The sequence below is a fragment of the Felis catus genome, chromosome X (genome assembly GCF_018350175.1).
Source record: "Felis catus isolate Fca126 chromosome X, F.catus_Fca126_mat1.0, whole genome shotgun sequence".
NCBI classification, from domain to species: Eukaryota; Metazoa; Chordata; class Mammalia; order Carnivora; family Felidae; genus Felis; species Felis catus.
In genome coordinates, this window is record NC_058386.1 from 93,026,187 (window position 1) to 93,047,009 (window position 20,823).

At 41.5% G+C, this 20,823-nt stretch overlaps 1 pseudogene; it reads left to right on the forward strand.

Annotated features, from left to right (window-relative positions):
* Window positions 1-17,548: 17,548 nt before the first annotated feature.
* Window positions 17,549-18,215, forward strand: LOC109496344 (annotated as a pseudogene).
* Window positions 18,216-20,823: the final 2,608 nt, after the last annotated feature.

Below are 20,823 nucleotides of genomic sequence, written 5' to 3' on the forward strand. Positions count from 1 at the left end.
TTGACATTTAGACATTTTCCTAGCAATTTGAACAAAGTAACTTCCAGAGCATGTTCATTATTTCAGATTACTTTGGTGTTACAGAAATACTATTGAGACCTTAGGGGGGTTTTCTTCCCCAAAGGTTATTAATTTATTTCATAGGATGAGAAGCAACCACCAGACAGATTAAAATCATAACCATTTTCCAAGACTGCATTTTTGACAGATGCTCTAATAAGAGGGACAGAACTGATAATGCAGGTGGTAAGGAATCATCCCCCTGAATGCTGGTAAGGTTATGAAGGCTGCAGTTTTCAAAGAGCTAGTCTGGAGGATAGATGTCAATTGTGTCTGCAATATAGAGCCCTGCTACATTGGAGATTAAAGACTCCTTTATCAGCGGTGACGTGGAGATCTGAAATGAAATATAGATCCAATTAATTTCATATTCCTGTGTCAGTGATGTTCTTTTCTCCTTTCATGAGGAAACTCGCCATTTGGGTTCTATAGAGTTTTATGTGAAGTTTCCGTGGCGATACCCTTATCTGGGCAAAACAAAGGCCTTGGCTGGGCCTGTAGTTGGATCAGCTGTGAAGGAGGATTTGAGGATTTGAAGCGTCTTGTGTCAGGCTGAAAATAACACTCTTTTTCCACTTGTAAAGTGATCCCTGGACCAGCAGAATTTTTCAGCCTTCACTAATTCCGTTATCCCATCCTGATAGGTGTGTTTCCACAGACTGAGAGGAATCTATTATGTGCCGGAAGTTTTCAGGGGAAAATTTCCTTTGTTTTCCTTTCTTATCCCTTAAAGGTTCTTTCAGTTCTGTTTCAGAGTTCAGCATGATCTTTTAAAATGAGGAACTATAGGTTCAATCTCTCGCTTTGCCATTAACTTGTGCGATTTTGAGCAAGTCAGTTAACCTCCCAGATTAAAACTGTCCGTGTTGCTACCTTAGGTTAATATTTCCTGTTGCTATTGAAAATGATGAGATGATGATGATGTTGATGATGATGCTTTGTTTTTGTGAGGGTGAACTATTAACAACAATTTTCCGAACGTCATTCCCTTGAGCACAGAAAGGGTAGCACCTTCCATGAGATCAAGAGGAAGGAGGAATGGCGTGTAACCTGAGCCAGAAAAGAATCGATCATTCCTTGAGCATGTGTTAATCATTTCTGCTTTGTACCTCTGCCAAGAGTAAAGGGGGTCCCTTCAGAAACCAGTATACAGTGGAAGGTGTAATGGGTGATAATTTGGGTAAGGACGATGTAGAGATCTTCAGTGTGGCTATGGAGCACAGATGCTCCCCAGGAATTTAGGGTCAGATACTTAGGACCCAGAATATTGCAATCAGTTGTGCCCTATGCTCACATTATTACTAACTATGCTTAATCCAAAGTTTCCAAAAGGTTTACATTTAGAGGTAAGGTAAATTAGACAGAAGATGATCCCAGGGCGCCTGGGTGGCTCAGTCGGTTAAGCATCCATCCGACTCTCGATTTCAGCTCAGGTCATAGTCTCACGGTTCATGGGATTGAATCCCACATTGGGTTCTGCACTGCATCAGCACAGAGCCTGCTTGGGATTCTCTCTCTCCCTCTCTCTCTCTCTCTGCCCCTATCCCACTCAGCTCGCTTGCTCTCTCTCTCTCTCTCTCTCAAAAATAAATAAATAAAAATTTACGATGTGTTCTTGTGATGGGAGAAAAAGATGTGTTAGCTACCCAACGTCACACGTATTTTCTGTTTATTTATATTCTGTCTCTCCAACCCAAAGGTAAAATCCATGAACTCTAGTGAGATCCAGAATATGACACTCAAGATCTGAGACTTTGGCGTAAGGATTATTTTGAGTTGAAGGCAACTGCGGGGAAAAAAAAACAGACACATGAAGAACTTTCTGGCCTCCCCTATCTATCTAAAAGCAGGGCATGAATTTCCTTTGTGAAGATGTTGCCCTCTCCCATGCCAAGGAGAAGAGAGCAATTCTTAATACCAGCGATGGAGATAGCACTGAGATGAGCCTGAACAAATCTTACTAAATACCCCTCCCCTACCATTCATTTCCCCCCATATATTTACCTTCCCACGCTGACTACTCCTAGAAGCCCAGACTCGCTTTTCTTTGTCTACTCACTTCTTCACGTTTTACTGCCCTTTGCTCAAAAGGTATGTCAACCCTGAAGTCTAACCACTTCCTTTGATCTCTTTACTTTTGGGTGTATGTAAAGCCCCGGGGCAGGTGAAATAACATTTTGCCTTTTCCCCTATTCATCTGTATTTTATAAGCTTAATTTGCAAGTCCCGACCATGAACCTAAGAGGGCAGAAGAAAAGTTTTCCATCCGCTAAGGTTCAAGGAGTAATTACCCAGATCCTGAAGGTTATCTTTTTTCTATGCCACAGCCTATGTAAACTACCATTTCTCATGTAAACCAACGGGGAATTGCAAATAGTGGGGGTACTTTATTCCTTGCCATTTGGAAAGGAGAAGGCATTATCAAAACCTGATTACCTCCTGGGGGTATAGCTCCCATACGGGTGCTGGTTGTCTCATATGAGTAAAGTTAGTATAGAATGATAAGTATAGAAAAATATGGTATTAGCTATCATTTAAGTACTTTATAGATACTTTTTGAGTCTGTGGTGTTTCATCCTCAGTGGGGTAGATAAGATTACTAGATCCTATTTTACAAATGAGGGAACAGGCACAAAAGGTCACGTAACTCGCCCTAGAGCCAAGATTAGCCTCTGAACTTGAACCTAAGAAGCCTGGCTACAGTATATATGTACTTTCCCACCACACTGCTACATACTGTGTGCAGACACTTAGCTATAGTAACATGATTGAGGCAAAAATTGGTTCAAAAAGGGAGTCAGGGAGGGGCACCTGGGTGGCTCAGTCAGCTAAGGACCGACTCTTGATTTTGGCTCAGGTCATGATCTCACAGTTATGGGATCAAGCCCCGTGTCAGGCTCCACAGCGAGCACGGAGCCTGTTGGGGATTCTCCCCCCCCCCCCCCGCCCCTCACCCCTGCTTGTAAACTCTCTCTCTCTCTCTCAAAATAAATAAATAAAAACTTAAAAACAAAGGGAGTCATTGAAGATGTCAGTTTCTGAGATCATAAGCAAGTAAGAGTCCTTAAGGGCACTGTTAGAGAGTCGATCTTATCCCCTTGCTCTTCAGTAAACAATGGGGGCCAGATGGTAGGAAAAAGAAAACAAAACCAGTAAGAACTCACTACTCTCTAAATATTTTTAGAACAATTCTTTTATGTCATCTGTATTTTCAGCAATGGCTAGATATGGGGTAAAGATGCATTATGTTTTATGGGCAGCTGGGGGAGAAGGATCTTCATGACAAGATAAATGGCGAACAACATAGAGAAAAAAAGAGATGAGTGAAAACCTGTAAGTGAAGAAAAATAAGTGAAGAGACCCATGATGACTAATTGGCCTATAGAAGTTTCCAGAGGAAACCGAATAGCAACCGAGAGGAAGCCCCCAGAGCTGCCCCAGTGGGCACTTACGGACTTTTAGCTTTGGTGGACATGAATGAATTTTCAACAGAACAAACTCACATTCAGCTTAACTTAATATCTTATAGCAATTTGATATCAAGAAATAGAACTGTCAGGTGGAACAGGACTCTGCTTCTCTGTCCCTTTTGTCTTCTCCCCTATATGGAATACCTAAATATTATCTAAATTTGAATTGATGAATCTGAATTTAGGATAAGAAGAGTTTATTAGGTTTTCTATTTAATTGCACTCCTATGGGGGCGCCTGGGTGGCACAGTCGGTTAAGCGTCCGACTTCAGCCAGGTCACGATCTCGCGGTCCGTGAGTTCGAGCCCCGCGTCGGGCTCTGGGCTGATGGCTCAGAGCCTGGAGCCTGTTTCCCATTCTGTGTCTCCCTCTCTCTCTGCCCCTCCCCCGTTCATGCTCTGTCTCTCTCTGTCCCAAAAATAAATAAACGTTGAAAAAAAAATTTTAATAACAAAAAAATAATAATTGCACTCCTATGATAAGGATGTACTTGCCAGAGGACAAAATATTTTATCTTTGGACCAGGGCACTCCGAATACAGCTCGCTTGAGATTATCTTTGCTTGTCTTAGTGATGTTTTTGTTACGTTTTACAGGTCAACTCTCCTAATGTTTTTTTTTTTTTTCTGAAATTCCATTATATTTTAAAAGACATTTAAATAATAAGAAAATAATGGTATATATTTACCCAACATGGTTACTATTTCCAATGCTCTTTATTCTTTTTGTCTAAATGCATATATCCATCTGGTAAGTTTGTTTCTGGCCTAAGACCTTCTTTTAACATTTCTTGTAGGAATGGTCTGATGCCAATTAATTATTTCGTTGTTTTCCTTCTCAAAATGTCTTTATTTTGCCTTTCCTATTAAAAGATATTTCCATTGGGTTATAAAAAAAGTCCAGGCCAACTTTTTTTTTAGCACCGTAAAAAAGCTGCCCTACTATCTTCTCGTTGTCTTATTTCTAATGAGAGACCTGGTATCCTCCTTTTCTCTGCTGCTCTGTATATATGTTGCTTGTAAGAGTTTCTCTTGGCCACTACTCTTCAGCAATTCGATTTGATATGATTTAGTGTGGCTTCCTCTATTTCTTTGCATTTTCATTGTTTCAAATTTATTTACTTTGAGAGAGAGAAAGAGAGAAAGTGTGCATGCACAGGAGGGGTAAGAGAGAAGGAGAGAATCCCAACAGGTTCTGCACCGTCAGCGGGGTCAAACTCACAACCCGTGAGATCATGACCTGAGCTGAAATCAAGAGCCGGAGGCTGAACCAACGAGCCACCCAGGCGGCGCGCTGTCATCTTTTATTGTGATAAGAACATGTCACACACAATCTGCTCTCTTGACAAATTTTGAAGTGCACAGTGTGGCAATCTTGACCAATTCCTTTCTTTAGGTGTAATACTAATTGCCCTCGAGCCCCTGTCCAGGCTTACAAATCCTGGCGCCATTTTCTTTTTTTCAGTGGCCTGAACAACTTTCTACTCTCCTTGTTTTAAAACTCCAATCTCAGGGCTCCTGGGTGGCTCAGTCGGTTGAGCGGCCGACTTCGGCTCAGGTCGTGATCTCGCCGTCCGTGAGTTCGAGCCCCGTGTCGGGCTCTGTGCTGACAGCTCAGAGCCTGGAGCTTGTTTCAGATTCTGTGTCTCCCTGTCTCTGGCTCTCCCCCCCCCCCCCCCATTCATGCTCTGTCTCTCTCTGTCTCAAAAATAAATAAACATTAAAAAAATTTTTTTTAAATAAAAAATAAATAAAACTTCAATCTCAGAGGACAGTCATGTTTCCCTTGTTTCCACATATCCGGTGGTTAAGAGATACTGTAACTCTACCCACCTATGCAATCCTCATGTCAGTTGCTGTCTAGTTCATTTTGCTCTAGCAATAGCCTTCCTTTAGATACTCGAGGACAGTGAGCACTCTCCCATCTCAGAACTTTCACACATATTGTGGCCTTTTCCTGGAACAATTTTCCCCTATTCACCAAGAAACTAATTCCCGTGTCAGGCGCAGGATGCATCTTTTTTTGAAAAAAATCTTTTATCCATTTTTCAGAGAGAGTGTCTGTGCACGTGAGTGGGGGAGGGGCAGAGAGAAACGGGGGCAGAGGAGGATCCAAAGCAGGCTCTGGGATGGCAGCAGAGAGACCTACAGGGGGTCGAACCCAAGAACCATGAGATCATGACCTGGGTCGAAGTCAGACACTCAACCGACTGAGCCACCCAGGCGCCCCAGCTCAGGATGCATCATAAAAATAACTTTCTTTGGGGAGTGATTCCTATGCTACGTTAAGCCTCTCCGCTTCCTATTTCCCCTTATAAAATACTGGTTTCGTAGACTATCAGGATATATAACTCTCTATTTATTCAAGTTTTTACTTAGTGTTATCTTTCCCCACTTAATGGTGTAAGAGCAAATGCAAACATAAATGACTTAAATTTCTCCCTATTGAAAAGAAGGGAAGAGATTCTCTTTTGCCTTTTTCTTTCAGAATTTCTTTCCCAGTCCTCTTCAAATATATGTAAATCTTTTTAATGACTAAACAAAACTTTTGCCAGTGTCATCCCTCAGGAATATTTCCTTGAGGACCCGAGAGGCTTGTTGAAATGTAATCATCAAAGAATATAAGGCCCTATCTCCCAGTGTCCTAGGATGATGTAGACCTAAGTTTAGCTGTCACCTGACTCCAAAGGGCAAAACCTACCTTCAATCCTAAAGAGAGGAGAAAATTAACAATGTGATCATGAGAACATGAAATTCTTTCCAAGTTTATTTATTTTGAGAGAGAGAAAGAGAGCACCAGTGGTGCAGGGGCAGAGAGAGAGAGAGAGAGAGGGAATCCCAAGCAGGCACTGTGCTGTCAGAGACGTGGGGCTTGAACCCACAAACTGTGAGATCATGACCTGAGCTGAGATCGAGGGTCATCCGCTTAAGGCGTACCTGGGTGGCTCAGCGGGTTAAGCATCAGGCTTGGGCTCGGGTCACGATCTCACAGTTCGTGGGTTTGGGCCCCACGTCGGGTTCTGTGCTGACAGCTCTGACCCTGAAGCCTGCTTCAGATTCTGGGTCTCCTTGTCCCTCTGCCCCTCACCCTATCGTGCTCTGTGTCTCTGTCTCTCAAAAATAAACATTAAAAAAATTAAAAAAAAAAAAAGAATCAGACGCTTAACTGACAGAGCCACCCAGGTGCCCTGAGATCATGAATCTAGTGTGTTGTATCTATTTAGCTATATAAAAGAGTGGTATTTCTTCTTGTCTTAACGACGTCTTTAGTGCATTACCTATAATGTGCATTGCATTCTTATTGTGCATTACTCGTATTCAATAATGAAATCTTTTTCTTTGCTACTTTTGTAGAGAGGTTTTCCGGGCTGGGAAGAGATTTTGTTTATAATGATATTTCCCCAATAATGGTGAGCTCCACGAGAACAGTAACCAGGTCTGTTTTGTTTATCACTGTATTATTCTCAGTGCACACGCAGTGACCTGGATATAGGTCAAATAATTGCTTAATGAAAGAAAGAATGAAGAACCTAGCAGGAGACTCCATTTTGCTACTCACTTTCCCTACAGGGCTATTATGTGGCCCAAATGGAGTCAGACCAACCTAACCGGGAGCTTTAATTCCATCAGTATTTTGTAGTGTGATAAAAGACATGTTGCTTAAGCTCCCTGAACTTGAATTTTCTTACCTGTAGGATAGGGATAATAATAGCACCTATCTCAAAAGACCATTGTGAGCATAAACTGGTAAAAACATGCGACATGGTGCCTACCTGTACATAAGGAATGACAAATTCAGCCGGTAACAGTTCATTACGATCGTTTACCCCAAATATATAAACATTTTTGTTGGGACCCAAGCATCACAATGATAAGGACAACTGTGGTTCGGAAGAGGTATGAACAATTGCCTTTAACATCTTATCAGAAAATCTGGTAATTCTACCACCCCGTCCTCCGATTTATGTGGGCTTTTTTGTTAGGTTGACGTTATGGGACTGCACCTGTTACCCCAACCATTCTCCCTACCTTTCCTCACTGATGCATAACTGATTCTTCACTCAGCCAGCAATTCAGAGTATATGTGTGAGATATGTCAGGGTGTCTGTAAGCCAGAGGTAAGCAAATTATAAACGTAACATTCTAAGACTCTGGCATTTTTCCATTTTCTCTCCTGATCAGTTGGTATCTTCTCTCTGTGGATCATTTGTTCAAATAGGTGAGCCCAATCAGGTTACTTGTGGATTTGCAGTCTTTTTAAATTGTCTTTAAGAGAGGTATCCTAATTCATGCTATGATTTCATTCTCTCTCCCTACATCTCACATCCCCACACTTCACTCTGAACCCCCTTAAGGAGATACAACGTGGTCAGCACAAAGACCATTAGCTGTCATGATTTTAAATATTTCAGAAAAGAGGGTTACAAACGATGTGTGTGCGCGCGTGTGTGCGTGTGAGTGAGCACACACAGGAACGACCACACACACATTTAGAGTGAGAAAGAGAAAAAAAGAGTTATTCATGGAAGATCACTGGGTCAAGATTAAGAAGGCTGGCTTTCTCTGCTGGGACTGCCAATGTGTCATTATGTGAAGTCAGGCTAATGATTTAATTTCTTAGTTCACCTGCCCTTCATTATTAAAATTGGAACGGATGGTGCCTTTCTGCACTTGACCACAGTACTAGGCACAAATAGATCACTCGATTGTTATAGATTCATGGATTCGTCCCTAGGAAAGTTATATGTGAAAATGAGGAGGGTATTTTCAATCCCTAGGATCAATGTCTTCAATGCATTTAATGTAATATGCTAATGTGATAATGTAATCCTAGACCTCATTATACTCCTGTTCTCAGAATTCAACCTTTTCAAACACTTTAGTAAGGAAACCACTAAGAATGGGAATCATGCTCTTTTTTACATTTAAGTACGTCAGTTTATTATGGAAACGCTGTACTCAGAAGTCAGCTTAGGAAACCTGGGCAGAGAAAATGGGATGCTGAGATGCTTTTATGCTCGGCTGTAGGAACATATCTCACAGTGAGATAAAGTAATAACAGTGATTTCCTTGCGTGACTCATAAGCTGATTCTGGTGGCAGTTGCCAGAAGAATTTCACACGTTGCTAGAATAACGCCATCTTTCCTGTAACTATATTTGCCGAACTCCAAATCACAACACATGATTCAGCCGAGTATTTTTTTTCTGATTTCTAAATATCTGTAAAACGTCTTAAAAATTATCCCGATTAAGTACTGTCACATTCTACCTTGAGTGAATCACCTTTGTTGAGAATAATCAAATTATGGCTCATCCGGATTACCCGTCCTGGACAGTTTGGAGCCCGTAGTTATCAAGTATAAAGCCAAGATGATTACTTTGAAGAAGACAAAATTCACTGAAATGTAACAAGGCCGTGTGCCTATTTAAACACTGGTCGTAATCTTTTACACTCATACCTTGTCTTAATATACGTAAGATGCCCTAAAATGAGAATAATCACGAAATGACTGAATCTGTTGTTTTTCTTCTTTCTTGGCAGAGTTAATTGATTGCCACAGCAGGTAATAATTCCTTGTTCCTCTGTATTTATATAAAAAAAAAGGTAGTTATTAATAGACTACGGTACAGTTGTTATTCAACCACACCTCTGTACTTGGGATAAAATGGCTTGGTGTACATCTATTATTGGGCATAATAGTGTTCTTTGTACTAAACTTGCACAAAGGATCAATCCAATATTTTCAGGAAATAGGTATACTGACTTCCCCTTGACATTTACGTAGCGATAGGAGACCGGTATCCCTGTGACAATACGTTTTTTTTTTAAACTATCATTATCTTTAAAGAAAATAAAAACGTCCGCAGCCCTTTTAACTATCTTGTTGTAGAACTCATAGTTCAGCTTTTCTCTTGGTCCTATCAGCATATATAAGATAGTTTCCTTCTAAGTTCTTTTTTTTTTTTTCAACGTTTATTTATTTTTGGGACAGAGAGAGACAGAGCATGAACGGGGGAGGGGCAGAGAGAGAGGGAGACACAGAATCGGAAACAGGCTCCGAGCCATCAGCCCAGAGCCTGACGCGGGGCTCGAACTCACAGACCGCGAGATCGTGACCTCGCTGAAGTCGGACGCTTAACCGACTGCGCCACCCAGGCGCCCCAGTTTCCTTCTAAGTTCTAGCTTCTCCATATGTCCTTGATGCCCCCCATGTGAACTCCTATAGATTTCTCATTTTCAACAAGTTAGAAGTCACCATTGCCGATTGTGTTTGTTCCTTTCTCTCACTATATACTAGCCTCAAGCCTGAGGAAGGGAGAGCGGGGATGGCCGATGACATTTTTTAAATGTTTATTATTTATTTTTGAGAGAGCAAAAGAGAGAGAGAGAGAGGGAGGGAGAGCAGGGGAGGGGCCAAGAGAGAGGAAGACACAGAATCGGAAGCAGGTTCCAGGCTCCGAGCTGTCAACGCAGTGCCCGATGCGGGGCTCGAACTCACGTAGTGTGAGATCATGACCTTGGGCCCAAGTCGGATACCCAACCGACTGAGCCACCCAGGCGTGCCAGATATTATCTTCTAGAGTCTTAAGGTTAAAGAAACTTAATATCCAAAGAAACTTTTATATCCAAAAGGGAAGTGCCTAAGAAAACAGTTGGCTATGGATAGCGGAGGGGGCAAAATCACATTAGCATTTAATTCTCTGTTATTACTTTCAGCCAAAATAGAACTGAGGCCTTGGAAGTATTACCAGAAGAATGAAATAGGAAACATCTCTTATTAGCATACAAACTTAATTTTATTCTGATATCACAACATTGTCAATCAAATTGGAAACTCAATTCTCACCTAGTGAGTAGAAATGAACATTAATATTTTTTTTCTCAAAACACTTTCTTCTGTAACATTGGAAAACACCAAGTGGAACTCTTTTCAGTGCTTTTTGCTAAATCACTCTGTCCTCTGCCAATGCTGTCCGTCGAAGAGCATTGCCGAGAACCTCTCCAAAGACAAGGATGCATTGAGACAGGGTTGCCATTTTAGCCCAAGACCATTTGAAAATGCAAACCAAACAAAAGACAGGCTTGATGTGTTTGGTGGTCATTGGGGGCTTTCAGTGCAGTTCCTACCTGCACAACATCCACTAGCCCCATCAGCTTTTTTGGTCCAAGGTATTGTTCTAGTATATTTATGTTTATTTTTGAGAGAGAGAGCGTGAATGGGGGAGAGGGAGAGACACAGAATCTGAAGGCTCCAGGCTCCGAGCTGTCAGCACAGAACCCGACGTGGGGCTCGAACTCACAAACCTAGAGATCATGACGTGAGCTGAAGTTGGCCTCTCAACTGACTGAGCCACCCAGGGGCCCCATATTGTTCCAACGTATTTAAACAATCACATGTATATGATAGTTTGTCTCCACCCCCCTGGAGCCTAATCTTCTGTGGTTGCTTCCCGGTTTGCAAGAAGCCAGAAATGGTTGATAGGTAACACTGAATAGAATAAGACTATTTGTAAATAGAATTGATTGCTATATAAATACCGTACTTACACTAAATACTGTACTTAAACACTAAGTCCTTGATAGAAAAGATCCTCAGTTGGCTTAGCATTTTTACCCCCAAAGCTGCGTACCTGAGTATAAAAATGTTTTTGTAAAGTCAAATAATTTTATAATCCTCCCTAGACACATCCAGAGAGTTCCAAATTAATGGGCAGATGACACTGTAGTGTCATCAAAAGAACATGGGCTTTTCACTCGACAGATGGCCTTTGGGAAGTTTTTTTAACTTGCCCGGGCATCAGTTTCTTTAAGTGGAAAATGCACATCGCTGCTAATTCAACGGGTTGCAGAGAAGATTAAAATAGGAAGTGTTTGCAAAACATCCAACACGGTGCATGAAGTATACTAGTTCAAGAAAGATGTTCATCGTATGAAAACCTAACTTCCAGAACATTTGAAAATGCACTTTAAAAAATTACATTCTTGGGGCGCCTGGGTGGCTCAGTCAGTTAAGTGTCCGACTTCAGCCCAGGTCATGATCTCGCAGTTCGTGAGTTTGAGCTTTGGGCTCTGTGCTGACAGTTCGGAGCCTGGAGCCCACTTCGGATTCTGTGTCTGCCTCTCTCTCTGCCCCTCCCCAACTTGCGCTATGTCTCTCTCTCTCTCTCTCTCTCAAAGGTAAATAAACATTAATTTTTTTTGAATCACAATCTTTATTTTCTACATGTTTTCAAGCTAGAAACTGCACTTGATATTAATAATAACCTTGTTAGAAAGGACGTGTGCTTATTATATTCTCATCGTACAAAAGAAAAGTCACAGAACGCAAGAGGTATGCGACTCACCCTACGTTATCCAGTTAGCAGGTGGCAGACACAGGGTAAAATGTGGTTCTTTTTTTTTTTTTTCTCTAAGTCTACTGCTGTCTCAATGATACAGAATAGTCATGACTTTGGAGGAATTAAAATACAAGCGTAAAAGGGGGAAACATGTGACTGGGAAACATGTAAATAATTTGTTATTTATAATCACCGTGTAATTTCTACAGCAAGTTGATCCTAAGGTCGGCCCTTTGTTACTGGAGTTACATTATAAGCTAAAAGAATAAGAAAGAGTGGAATTTCTCTACATAGGAAAAGGAGGGCTCGTTGGAGGTGTGGAGTGCTTGATTTGGGAAGCCAAAGCCAGCAAAGTAGACCGGCTAAAAGCCAGGCCTGGGGGAAACGGGGGCACTGATGGTTGAAGGAGAACTTTAGAAGAACAACAGAGGTACTTCACCGATATTTTCTTATAATTTTCCTTCAGGGTGTGACGTAAACCTAACCCCCATTCCCAGAACAAAATCATCACCAAAATCTCAGTGTTTTAATACTGCTAGTAGAGGGGCGCCTGGGTGGCTCAGTTGGTTAAGCATCTGACTCTTGATTTCAGGTCAGGCCATGATCTCATGGCCAGGAGATCGAGCCCTGCATCAGACTCAACACTGGGCGTGGAGCCTGCTTAAGATTCCCTCTCTCCCTCTCCCTCCGCCCCTTTCCTGCTCTCCCAGGTGTGCACTCTCTCCCTCTCTGAGAAAAAAAAAAAAAAAAAAAAAAAAAACAAACACTGCTGGTAGAGTGGATTTTCTTTCTCAGGGAATAGAAAATGACAGAATGTATTACCGGTTAGCTTGAATCGTTTCTGTCTTCACCCAATGACAGTCATATCTGGGTTACAAAAGAGTAAATTGTCGTCTTTTAATCTTTATAGACAATTAAGGGCGCTTATTAATGGTCTTTGTGTGTGTTATGGCAGACACCATAAATTCCAATATGGCCGTGCAGATGGTATAAGGGAGGAAGGCAAGCTCAGTGGTGAGGGCGTGCCTCTTGTTAAAGGGGACTGCCTCAGCTCAGACCCGACAGATGGCTGCAGGGCAGGAATGAGTATTGCCAGAACTTCTGATTCTGAAAAGAAAAAAACAAAACAAAACAAAACAACTGCTGGTCTGAAATATTATGTGGACTTTTGTGACTTTAAAACATCTACCATATTTTAAAAACTAAATGAAATAAACAAGCAAACGGCAAACACTGTGTTGGCCAAACAAAGCGATCGACAAGCTGGATATGCCTCGGAACCACCTGTTTACAACTTCTGCCAATATTCTTATTCTTCCACATGCTACGAGTTAAATTTGACAAGCACTCTCACATACGCATCCCAAACACCTCAGGCTGGGGTTTTAATAAGTAATCGCATGACCTTGAGCGAGTGTGTTTTCTCTGTACTTCAGTTTCTTCATCTACAAAGTAGGAAAAATCATTGTCCTTACCTCAGAGGACCGTGGTAAGGGTTAAATGTATTAATGCAGTGTTCTCTTCATTCACTTCCCATCATCTTTTTTAAAATTTTTTATGTTTATTTATTTCTTTTGAGAGAGAGAGACAGAAAGGGAGAGAGAGAGAGAGTGTGAGCTAGGGAAGGGCAGAGAGGCAGAGAGAGAATCCCAAGCAGGCTCCACGCTGATATTGCAAAGCCTGACGCAGGGCTCTGTCTCAAGAACTATGAGATGATGACCTAAGCCGAAATCGAGAGTCGGATACTTAACTGACTCAGTCACCCAGGCGACCTCAATCATCTTCTTTTACAATCACTCAAAGTCTGTATTTAGGTCCAGTTAATCTCTAACCGATAGTGCCATGGCTCACCAATGGCGACATTGCTCAAGAAGGAAGTCTTCTCCTCCTTGAGAAGGAACATATATATATATATATATATATATATATATGTTTTTTGTTTTTTTGTTTTTTTTTTAATTTTAGTCCCTAGCCCTAGTCAATAACTAAGTTACATTTGGGGCCTATGTCACGTTTCTCCAAATTGCCCTAAGACCACAGGTGCCTTTCTAACTGAACTCTCGTAGGATGTTCCTTGCGAGCAGTCCTACTACATAATGCTGGGAAAGCAGGCTCTTTCTGAGCACTGTTTTCAACGTTTATTTATTTTTGGGACAGAGAGAGACAGAGCATGAACGGGGGAGGGGCAGAGAGAAGGAGACACAGAATCGGAAACAGGCTCCAGGCTCTGAGCCATCAGCCCAGAGCCTGACGCGGGGCTTGAACTCACGGACCGCGAGATCGTGACCTGGCTGAAGTCGGACGCTTAACCGACTGCGCCACCCAGGCACCCCTCTGAGCACTGTTTTAATCTCACTGCTTTTGTCCTAAAAATTTCTATATTTGTTCTTCATCTACTACTTAAGACCATGCCACTTTTGTTGTTTTCAATTTTTTTTAGCTTCCCAAAATAAATATTTATGAAAATTCAAGTAATATGAAAACTAGGAGATGATTTGTTTATATCAGTGAAATCCTGCCAACTAGATAAAACTATCACATTTTTACATGCTGTTCCACAATCTGCTTTTTTCATGCATCATTGTGTTGTGGACATTTTCTCTACTCAATGAATTTTATTCACTAAATAAAGTAGCATCATTTGTAAATAGCTTTCTAACATTCTCTTATGTGGAAATATCATAATTTATTTACCAAACCTCTATGGATGGGCATTTGCATTTGTTTTTTTTTTTTGCATTTATAAGCAATTCAAAGACTACTATTTTTATACATATTTTTCCTTTTTCCAATAATTTTATGAAGATATCTTCCTAGTAGGGTTATTTCTTTAGTATATATACACATATAAAAATTTCTATACTCATTGACATAACCTTCTGGAGAATTGTACTATTTTGAAACTTTAAGAGACCAAGAATGAGTGTTCATTTTCCTACATGTTTACCAACATTGGGTATTTTAGTTTTCTTTTATTCTTTCATCTTTGCCAGGCTCAGAAAGATAAATGATGTCTCATTGTTCGTTCTTATATATTTGTTTGTTTGTTTGTTAGCATTTCTTCTTTGGTTGAATTGCATTCATACATTTATTGACGGATTTTTGTTTTTGTTATGAATTGTCTGTTGCTGCTTTTTACCAACATTTCTATCAGAACATTCATTCCTATTATTAACTTATGATGACTCGTTTTAAAAATTTTTTAATGTCTATTTTTGCAAAAGAGAGACAGAGAAAGCGTGAGCAGGGGAGGGGCAGAGAGCAAGGGAGACACAGAATCTGAAGCAGGCTCCAGGCTCTGAGCTGTCAGCACAGAGCCTGATGCAGGGCTCGAACGCACAAGCCATGAGATCATGACCTGAACCAAAGACAGACACTTAACCGACTGAGCCACCCAGGTGCCCCATGAAGACATTTTTTAAAAGTCACTCTTTGACAGAAACATTACAAATATTTATGCAGATATTTCCCTCTATGTCAATTTTCCACCAATTTCTACGAAGCACGTTGCTGAGGAACAGTGATAGTAATTAGTAAAACCATCATGTAGCCTTTAATGTGCCAGGCTCTCTTCTAAGTTAATTACGTGGATTAGCTCATGTGATCCTGTCTACAAACCTATTATTGTTATTATTATTCCTATTTTCAGATGTGGAAACTGAGATACATAGAAGTTATGTACTTGACCAAGCTGGTGGTTCTGCTGGGATTTGAAACACTGTAGCCTGGCTATGCTCTATGTCCTTAATTGCTGTGAAAGATAAATAAATCCAGATACTACTTAAAGTGGTAAGGGTAGATTTTATTGAGTAATACTACTACCATAGGGGAAAGAGTTCAGCATGAACCAAATTCAACTTCAATTTGTGCAAAAGTGAGTGAATAAAAGCCAAACACAACAGAATGCACATATTGTATTCTTCAATTTATAAAAAAAATTATTTGATTTTTATAGAAAATTTTAAGACAGGCAAAATTAATAAGAGATGTTGGAAGTTGAGATAATGCTTACATCTGGAGAGCTGATCGGTAAAAGAGGGGATTCTGGGATGCTAGTAATAGTCTATTTCTTAATCCGGGTGACTTTGTAACTATGTTCATTGTGTATAAAATTCAATAAATTATATAGACTTATGATTTGTGTATTTATATGTACATATACGTGTGTAAACACATATATACATGTGTATGTATACCCGTGTGTGTATATATATATATGATTTACAAAATTTTCTGATATTATTTTTTTTTAGCCTCTGTATTATTGAAAATCTAAGAATAGCCCAATCATTTTTTTCCCTTAGTAGATGACCATAGCAGACACTTTTATTTATTTTTTCTCTTTTTTACATTTTAAATTTATTTACCTAAATTCAGATTAGTTAATGTGAGAAGTAAGGGAGATGATTCATTTTCAGCAATGCTAAATAAAACTGTGCTGTCCAGTTAACTGCAGGTTTACAACCTACTAGAAATATGTACCCCCCCCCCCACACACACACGGTGGAGTCCCAAACCTTTAGACACCTCACTTCCTGGTTCTTCTTCCCCTCTCCATTTCGCAGGCTTATTGTGGAGGGGCTTTGCAATGAGCATGTGCCATAGAGTAAAGAGAGGAGGGACTGGAAGTCTCTGCATCACCTCAGGAAGGTACACTTGTTCCAATCAGACTATTTTTTGCCTTACATGGGTATAGGCGACATCCGGGTAAGGCTGTAACCTCTGTGGTACTCAGCCAATGAGGAATCAGGGGAGGGACTTCATGCTAGGAGATAAATTGCCTGCTGTAACTGCCCTGGGTGTGCCCCGGGTGTAACTGCCCCGGGTGTCCATCAGACATCTGCTCTTGCAAGAACGTTGACTAAAGCCTTGCTTCACTGTGCTCCCAGTCTCCGCGTCCCTCCTTTGATTGGGCCAGTGGACTTATTTCTCACAGGTAACGTACAGTGTAGTATTGCTTTCAGGAGTACAACCCGCTGATTCATCACTCACGTACAGCATCCGGTGCTCATCCCAATAAGTGCCCTGCTTAACGCCCATCTCCCATTTAACCCATCCCCCAACCCGCCTCCCTTCTAGCAACCCCCGGTTCCTTCTCTGTATTTAAGAGTCTCTTGTGGTTTGCTTCCCTCTCTGTTTTTATCTTATTCTTCCTTCCCTTCCCCTGTGTTCATCTGTTGTGTTTCTTAAATTCTACATGTGAGTCAAATCATATATCTGTATTTCTCTGCCTGACTTATTTTGCTTAGCATAATACACTCTAGTTCCATCCACGTTGTTGCAAATGGCAAGATTTCATTCTTTTTAATCGCCAAGCAGTATTCCATTGTGTGTGTGTGTATATGTGTGTGTGTGTATATATATATATATATATATATATATATATATATATCACCTCTTCTTAATCCATTCATCAGTCGGTGGACATTTGGGCTCTTTCCATAATTTGGCTATTGTGCATAGTGCTAGCAGCCACTTTTAGTTGCCTACACATTAGCCAATCCCCTTGGCCATCAGAGTCCACGGTTAATAATAGAGCATGGGAATGTCAGGTCCTCACTTCCCTAGACCCCCTTACGGCTTTGGTGCAGTGATATGTATGGCCTTGTTCTGGCTTAAAAGATGTGAGGAGAATTTTGCTAGATCTGTCACAGAGACCCCACTGGAACTGCTGCCACCATGGATGCTCGGGAGGATCTGGTGTCCAGGTGAAGCTGGCCAAACGGGCTTAATGATAGATTGAAATGGTAGAATGAATGAAGAAAGTAGCAGGGACGAATGTCGAGATGATAGTCAAAGGAAGAAGCCTCCTACCTACTGCATATAAAAATGTCATTGGAGTGGGCTAGAAGATCTTCTTGGAGAATCAGCAGCAGCACTGAGCAGATAGAAGAAAACATGGAAGGAGTAGATAAACTAAAAACAATTCAGGCATCTTGGCAAGTGGTTGCGACTGAGCTAGGGCCAATGTTTTCTGACAGTTTGGATGCACCCTGGGCAAACACTTCATTCCAGCAGCTAACACTGGCGAGTCCAAGGTTTTCTCATTATAAAATGAAAAGGGGGCTATCACAGTGGCTTTAAGGCTGCTAAGGATACTGCAACGTTAGAACTTCGACCGTGGTCCCTCATCCACTGAGATCTTGCTCTCAAAGTTTCCATACTCTACTGTGACTTTCTTAATTCCTCTGACCATGCCTGCAGGTTGGCCAAAGTGGCTTTTGATGATACAATTACAGAAATGGATACACAGAGTGAAAGAAGCTCTGGGGACTCTATCCTCAGGATGCGGTTGTTACATTCTAATCTGATACTATGGACTTCAGACGTGCAGGGTGATGGTTAAAGAGCAGAATAAGGAATGTCCGCAGAGTCGCCTGCGTCACTCCGTTGGTTAAGCGTCCGACTGCGGCGCTGGTTGTGATCTCGCGGTGCGTTGAGTCCGAGCCCCGCGTGGGCTCTGTGCTGACGGCACGGAGCCTGGGGCCTGCTTCGAATTCTGGGTTTCCCTCGCTCTCTGCCCCTCTCCCACTCGCGCTCTAGCTCAAAGATAAATAAAAACATTAAAAAAAATTAAAAAAAAAAGAATTTCTGCAGGAGGTAGAAGACGAAAGGCAGTGAGACCTAAAAGCCATCAAGAGAAACCACCTCTGACCACCCTACTCCTTTCCATTAACCCACCCCACCCTTGGCAATTCCTCCAGAGTCACTAAGGAACACCAAATTTGACTTTTATAGTTGGTCTCAGAATTGAGGTTTCTGCCGTGTTGGTTTTTGGGTTGTTTTTTTTTTTTTTTTTTTTTACATTGTTCAAAAGTTCTTAAAGGCAAGAATGCATTTCTTTTACATTCATTTAAGACACTAACAGGACTGCACAGAAGCCTTTTCAGCATTACCATATTATGTCCTGCCAAATGTGGCAAGACCACCATTGGAAACAGAAATTACAGGAGTGCCTGGGTGGCCCAGTTGGCTACACACGCGAGTCTTGGTTTTGGCTCAGGCCATGGTCTCGCAGTCGGGGGATCAAGCCCCCCGCGTCCGGCTCTGTGCTGAGAGCACGGAGCCTGCTTGGGATTCTCTGTCTCCCTCTCTCTCTGCCCCTCCCCCACTCCCTCCCGCAATAAATAAATAAATAAACTTAAAAAAAGAAATAGAAATTAGGTCAAAAGCCATTAGACTTCTAAGTGATGCAAGCATCTACAAGACGGGTTCATCATATTACGGAGGTGTAAGTGGTATCCTTTTCCTTCCTCTCAAACAGGCTACCGTTGAAGGTGGTATGGAAAAGTCTTCATGGGCATTATATTATTTGTTTCTTCCCCTTCCCCTTCCCCTTCCCCTTCCCCCAGGGACCCTCCCCCACTTCACTCCCTCACCTTTTTTTTTTTTTTTTTCATTATATGTAACTTGAAGCTCATTTGTACTATTGGATATCCGTCTGGAGCCACAGATACAGAATCTGTACTGGCCTTATTTAACCACTGCATGGGATTAACATTAAAGTTAAATAAAGCAAATCTTAATTAAAAATGCCCAATATTGGGATGCCTGGGTGGTTCAGTCGGTTAAGCGTCGGACCCTTGGTTTCAGCTCAGGTCACGATCTCACAGTTCTTGGGTTCGAACCCCGCATTGGGCTCGGCACATTTGGTGCAGAGCCTGTTTGGGATTCTCTCTCTCTCCCTCTCTGTCTCTCTCTCCCTCTCTCTCTGCCCTTCCTCCACTCACTCTCTCTCCCAAAATAAATAAATACCCTTTAAAGAAATAAATTATCGGGGCGCCTGGGTGGCTCAGTCGGTTGAGCGTCCGACTTCGTCTCAGGTCACGATCTCACGGTTCGTGAGTTCGAGCCCCGCGTCAGGCTCTGGGCTGATGGCTCAGAGCCTGGAGCCTGCTTCCGATTCTGTGTCTCCCTCTCTCTCTGCCCCTCGCCCGTTCATGCTCTGTCTCTCTCTGTCTCAAAAATAAATAAACATTAAAAAAAATAAAAAAATAAAAAAGAAATAAATTATTGGGTGTAGAAATAATTATTGGGTGTAGCTGTGTAAGGGCTTGGTGAGACATGACACAATAGCCATGTGACCAGGAGAGAAAAAACTGGAGAGAAAAGCCTTCATGCGAAGGATGGCGATGTGACAAGATATAAAGGGGCCCAGATCCTTGTGGACATCACTGAGCCACTGTGCCAACTCTGGAAGAACCTCCTTCCGATCTCTTCCGATGTGGGGAAAGTAAAAACGAAACAAAGTAAAACAAACCAACACAAATTGAAGCACCTATTTTTAACCCAGTTTAAACCACTCCTCCTTGGACTTGTTGCCAAGAATGTCTTCAGGAGACAGTGATCTTCTTCTTCTAGCTGGGTATCTACAATAGTCCTTCTCCACCTCCAAAGTGAAATAATGAGGAATACCTCTGTATTGTGTTGTCATTATATACTCTTCTTGGAAGAGTGAAACCTTCGCTTATGCAGACTTAGGACTTCTGTTGTTTCTGGCAGATTTTCTTTTCTATTTGTCAGTATTTTGTCAATATTTTGTTCCTTTTTTAATTTTTTTTATTTTTTATTTTTTTTAATTTTTAAAAAAAAATTTTTAAGGTTTTATTTATTTTGGGGACAGAGAGAGACAGAGCATGAATGGGGGAGGGACAGAGAGAGAGGGAGACACAGAATCAGAAGCAGGCTCCAGGCTCTGAGCCATCAGCTCAGAGCCTGACGCGGGGCTCGAACTCACAGACCGTGAGATCGTGACCTGAGTTGAAGTCGGACGCTTAACCGACTGAGCCACCTGGGCCCCCCTTGTTGTTCCTTTTATCAGGCATTGCAGCTATCCTGATTTGGAATCCCCATTTTATGAGTATCTATCCTTTCTTGTTCATAAGGGGTTTTCTTCTATATCCTTCTTTGGCATTCACCTGTTATGTACTTCTATCTTCCGTTCCAGTTTTTTG